The sequence below is a fragment of the Sorex fumeus genome, unplaced genomic scaffold (assembly GCF_029834395.1).
Source record: "Sorex fumeus unplaced genomic scaffold, SorFum_2.1 ptg000014l, whole genome shotgun sequence".
Taxonomy (NCBI): Eukaryota; Metazoa; Chordata; class Mammalia; order Eulipotyphla; family Soricidae; genus Sorex; species Sorex fumeus.
In genome coordinates, this window is record NW_026606071.1 from 4,716,148 (window position 1) to 4,722,744 (window position 6,597).

A 6,597-nucleotide genomic window follows, 5' to 3' on the forward strand; every position below is an offset into this window, starting at 1 on the left:
TTGTCAAAATAAAGTGTGGTTTGATAAATTCTGACTGTCTAAAATTGAACTGACTACTTAAGTTTATGTGGAGGCTACTTCAGAGCTCTATCAGAAAACAAAATACTTTAACATGAAACATATTGTGGAAGGATAGTCCCTAATGAGAGTGCAAGAAATCACATTGAAAGTGGCATCTATCAAGATTTTCAGGTATGTTGCATAGAATAATTTATCTGTATTATTCTATACAAAGGGCTGGAGTGATAGCACAGTGGTAGGGCGTTTGCTTTGCGTGCAGCCAGCCTGGTCGAGCCGGGTTCGATTCCTCTGCCCCTCTCAGAGAGCCCGGCAAGCTACCGAGAGTATCTCGCCTGCATGGCAAAGCCTGGCAAGCTACCCGTGACGTAGTCAATATGCCAAACATAGTAACAAATGTCACAATGGAGACGTTACTGGGCCCGCTCGAGCAAATCGATGAACAACAGGAGGACAGTGACAGTGACAGTGATTCTATACAAAGTATGAAGTAGGCAGGGTGGGATGGGGGGAGGGGGGTGGGAGGGATACTGGGATCTGTGGTGGTGGGAAATAAGCACTGGTGGAGGGATGAATATTTGATCGTTGTATAATTGAAACCCAAGCACAAAATTTGTAAGTCTACAACTGTACCTCATGGTGTCTCACTTAAATAAATAAATAAATAAATAAATTGTGCCATCAACTAAAGTGTACATTCTATTGTTTGTTAAAAAGGCAGTGATAATCTGAAAGAAATGTATTTTTTATAATGTAAATTATTTCAGTAAGGAAATAATTTGACCAGCTTATATTATTTCACTTAAGAGTTGTTTAGCAATTTCATGTTATTTTATTACTAGATTAATTGCATTTAGTTAAAGGATCTTAATCAAATGTCTGGGCAATTGAGAACAGATATGTTATTTTCTAATATAAAAAAAACAAAGAACTCTGTGCACAAAAATGATTTTTAGGGAAATAATTATATTATCTTGAAAATGTATAAATAAGAATTTTAAAGGAACAGAAAGCTATGTTTGACCTAAGTAACCTTACATTAGGCCCACATATAGATAACGAAGTTATTTTGTGAACAAACATTTAGATCTTCTTTTAGAGTTTTTCAATGTTTCCCTGCTGGAGTGATAGCACAGCAGTAGGGCGCTCACCTTACAAGCGGCCAACACGGCCGACCCGAGTTCGATTCCTCCGCCCCCCTCGGAGAGCCCGGCAAGCTACCGAGAGTATTCGATATGCCAAACACAGTAACAACAAAGTCTCCAATGGAGACGTTACTGGACCTGCTCGAGCAAATCGACGATCAACGGGAGGGCCTTTTACCTTTACCAATGTTTCCCTAGAAGTGTAATACATGTCAAAAATTGATTTAAAATTAACCCAGTATTTTCAGTGGTTCATATTAAGTTCTAATGGACTTAGATCTTCCAATGAGCTGAATATTTTTTATAAAGAATATCATTCACTTGAGCTTACTCCAAAATAGCACTGGCAAATGAGGTATATCATAGAGCAGATTAAAAATTAGTTTTTAGATATGTCAAAATTAAAGAATTACTGTGATGAGGTTGCAAAATGAACTCCTTACAGGGTGAACACACTTACATGGTGATCTTATGTCCAGTTTTCTAAGGTAGTATCAATTTATAGTAACTCAGAACACTGCCAGATTTGATGAAAAATTATATATGGTGACTTTGTCATATTTTTCCATACTGCATTGAGAAATGCTACATAAATATTAAATGAGTAATTCAATTCGTAATTCACATATCTTTTTCCAGAGGGTTTTAAATAGTTCTTCCTATTTCTAGGATAGTTTTAGTTGACATTGAAAAAATGCCCTTTCCATTTCTGGATATAAATTTACTATGAATTTGTTCCAAAAGGCTTGACACACACATATATATATGTACATATATGTATAAATATATATATATATCCCATCTTTAAATGAAAAGAAATGACTTCTTTAACTTTCTATTTATGAATGTTGACCTAAGTAACATTTGTTTAAATCATTACATATCATCACGGTTCTCCCATTGTTCATCGATTTGCTCGAGCGGGCCCAGTAATGTCTCCATCGTGAGACTTGTTGTTACTGTGTTTGGCATATCGAATATGTCATGGGTAGCTTGCCAGGTTTTGCCGTGCAGGCGAGATACTCTTGGTAGCTTGCTGGGCTCTCCGAGAGGGGCGGAGGAATAAAACCTGGCACGGCAGGGCCAGCTGCGCGCAAGGCAAACACCGTACCACTGTGCTATCGCTCCAGCCCACTACATATCATATTTATCTTAAATATATAATCTTTAAATTTTAATTATGTTATGTAACATATTCTATTTTTGCCATTTATTGCCATATTTATATAATTTGTAAATTTATCTGCAATGTCTTTCCCCCTACATAATTTATTAGTACTTATTATCAGTTTATTAAACAAAAATTTTCAGCACAAAATAATGTAGAGCTACATATTATGCACATATGAAAGAAAAACACAATGTGTTTATCTAAGAATACTTGATATCTTGGAGAAAGTCAATTTATTTTTAAAGCAGTTTTGAGGAGTTGGGTATCTAAAGTCTCATCCTGCCATCTAGTGTTAAGTTTTTTCAAAATACCAAAAAAAATTGCTCTAACTGAAATACTAATGAAATTCTGTTTGTATCACCAAAACTTGTGAAAATTGCAAAAAACCTCACAGAAGCTCGATTAATATGTATATTTTAAAAGTTTAAAAAAAGTAAATTTTAAAGAACACATTTTTATGTACCTATCATAACTAGAATTATTGTTGTAGGTATATACTTGTGAACTATACTATTAAAAATTAGTTTACTCATCAGTCTCCAATGAAAATAAGCTCTGAAATAGTGCTAACAGAAAAGCAAAATGTACTTGAAAAGTAGGCCAGGGAGAAGGAATCTGGGTACAGTAGGGTGAGACGGTGAAGTCACTCTCACTGTCACTGTCACTGTCCTCCCGTTATTCATCGATTTGCTCGAGCGGGCCCAGTAACATTCTGAGACTTGTTACTGTGTTTGTGCTATGAAGTAGTATTGCAAATATGAAATCATATGGACGCTGTTTTAAACCATGTTACCAAATTTAAAAATTAAAATAAATTAAAAAATTAAGTATAGCTTTAAGTGAAAGAGCTTGTGCTTCATAAAATAATCAGAATCAAAAGCTAATGATTATTGAGCAAATGATAATTAAAAATTACAGATTAAAATGTCACATTATCTTTTCCTTTTGCATAAAAGTTTATATTATTATTATGCATACACATTTGAATTTTAATGATCTGAAATTTCTTTAATTCTTTTTATTCCTATAGCTATGGTTAAGTGAACTGTCACATATCTGACCTCTAATACAAATATAACCTTCCGGAATTCAAAATTAAATGAAAATTATTCCTAATATCTGAAAAAGAAGGCCATCATTATACCTAAAAATAATGTGTATATTTGTTATACCACTGTGTTAGTAAAAAAAATAATAAATTTGTTCTAATTCTGCTATGGTTTAATATAGATACTATTTGAAAATATATGTATTATCTTGAAGATCAATGTGTGCAACCATTTGGATAATCACGAAGTAAAGTTTCTACAAAACAGCCATTCATTGAATACACTAATCATATTCTAAGTAGCAAGATTTTATAACTAAGAGCAAAGTTTAGTGATAAAGAGTTCGATCCTTGCTTTGTAATTTACTTTCCACCTTTAGGTAGACATTTAGAAAAACACACTTATTTTTGCATATATTGCCCAAATATGTGCAGATTGCTTAGAAACAGTATGCCCAATGCCTGAAGCCGAACTGATTAGGCAAGAAGGTAGAATGAAGAAGTAAATTTTTGTTTTGTTTTTGTTCTTTGGGTCATACCCAGCAGAGCTCAGGCTCTGCTCTGTGTTTGGGAATTGTTCCTGGCAGTGCTCAGGGGACCATATGTGCTAGGATTTGAATACAAGCATGACCTCCAAACTACTGAGCTATGTCTCCAAGAACTTAATTCTTATAGAAAAGAATTTTCTAGCAAACTTTGGCACTTAAAATCAAGAAATATGAAGTTATCTAAATTAAAAAGTTTATTCACTGTAAGGGTTCACAGAGCAGAGTTCGTGAGGTTTTACTGGGGGAGTGCTCTTAAGATGTTAGGGAATACATTGAGAGGGAATGAAGATGAATTTGAAAGAATGAAGTGGGAAAGTATGAGAATCACAGTGATACCTGGGTTTGGCTAAAACAGAGAGGTAGGATTGTATTGTACAAATTGAATTTCTGAGTTGTCCTCTCAATAGACAAGGGAGCTCTTTGATGGGCCCATAATTTCTAGGAAAAGTAACACCATTAGCAGAGGACAATCTGTGCAAGTGTTATACCTAGATTCTTGCAAGAGTCTAGAGACCAATGAGCAAAAAGAAAAATCCATGTGAACACATCAAGACAGATGAGGGAGGACCCATGGGAATTGGTTAAAATTTTGAACTGAACTCTCTGTCTCTCTCTCTGTCTCCGTCTCTGTCTCTGTCTCTCTCTTTCTTTCCCCTCCCCATTCCCCCCACACCCTTGGTTCACATGTGTTATATGTTTATGTTTTAGATGTGTTTTACTTTATACCTGTTTAAAAGCAGAATTTTTTTCTTCCACTGGAAAGCTATTAAAATAAATCCATTAACGTCTATTGATCCCTGCTCCCCATCCTTTGTAGTTCCTATCTCCCCCCCACACACACACACCTCTCCCCACAAACCCTCCTGACAATCTCAAATGTTCCATGAGAATCCATAGATTGTTTGGAGCTTGACTTTATTTGTTCCTTTGCTTTGTTTCTTTATATTCCACAGAATGGTTATGCAATTTCAATTATGTGTTATGTGTGTTCCAATTTGGAGATTAAGTGGCACTGGGGTGAAGTACTGAGCACAATTTTTTTCCTTGCCAGAGTGAGTAGGCCACTTGACTTGCATGTGACCATCTTGCATGTGATCCATGGGTTGAATCTCAAGAACCCCATATGGTCCTCTGAGCTCACCAGATATAATCCTTGAGCATAGAGCAAGGAGTAAACCCTGAGTACCACACCGGTGCTCAAAAACAAAACAAAAACAAACAAACAAATGAGAAATGAGCATCTGTCTGACAAGATATTAGTTGAAGTAAATGTTGATGATATAGTATTTTATAATGGTATCCTTAATATTTATTTCTCAGTGTACTTGTAGATATTCTGAAAATAAAAATGCTACAACAGGGGATTTATTTTCTGGTTTAGTAATAAAGATGAGATAAATCAAATTAAATTGTGCATTGTAATAATTTAGCTTAAGAACACTTATGAATATCAAATCATGTTGCTCTCTCTCTTCTATCTTAGAGGAAGATGAGATAAACAGGCATAATGTAGATGGTTGGCAATTTTCCTAGAAATATGGTATATATAGGTCCATAAAATATGGACATTTTTAAAATTCTGTGATAATTATATTTTCATTTATGAAATGTAAAAACAAAATTATAATAAGCATGCAGAACTGAAAATGGTATAAAATGAGGTCATCCATATTTGGGTATTGATTTGTTGGTTTATTTTGCAAAATTCTTTGCAAAATATTTAAGCTGATACCTTATTATTGACATTTTTAGAAGAAAATTGTATAGACTTTGAGTAAAAATCACTGAACACCCAAGGATAGTGGGGATAAGGGCCAGGAGTATTCCTCCCAGCTTGGAAGCCAGCCTCAAAAGAGCAGCTGAGATAGAGAAGAGACCACGAAACAAAAGATGCTTGGAGACCTCACTCAGGATGGGAGATGTGTGCTGAAAGTTGACTATAGACCGAACATGATGGCCACTTTCTCCCCCAAAAGGAGAGAGAGAAAGTAAAAGGGAATGTGCCTGCCACAGAGGCAGGAGAGATGTGGTGGGGGAGGTGGGAGGGATACTGGAAACATTGGTGGTGTAGAATGGGCACTGGTGGAGGGTTGGGTACTCCACCATTGTATATTGAAATGTAATAAAAAAAAGTGTGTAAGTCAGTAATTCTATCTCTTGGTGTTTCATTAAAAAATTAAAAAACCCCACTGGCTTCTGATGCTCTTCAGTTGATAATTACACATCGAGAAAAAAGAAAATAGTGAATACTATAAATAGAGAAAAACACAATATCATGGGGAGTTTACATTGAATAATCACCACTGAATTTCTTTTTTTCTCTTTAAATATATATATATATTCTGACTCTACCCCTTCTTTCCCAGTAATTGAAATTCCCATATTGGTCATTCCTCAGCATTTTGGCTAAGGTCAAACTTAGAAGTTTCCATATTAGAAATATTTTAGCACTTCTAACTTATCTCAAATATTAATTTTAAAACTTAGCGAGAAAAAGAAGAAAAATGCCTGCCATAGAGACAGGCTGGAGGGAGGGTGGCGGGAGGAAAACTGGGAACTTCGGTGGTGGGAAATGTACACTGGTGGAGTATTGGGTGTTGGAACACTGTATGACTGAAACTCGACTATGAACTTTGTAACTATGTACCTCACGGGTTTGCAATAAAA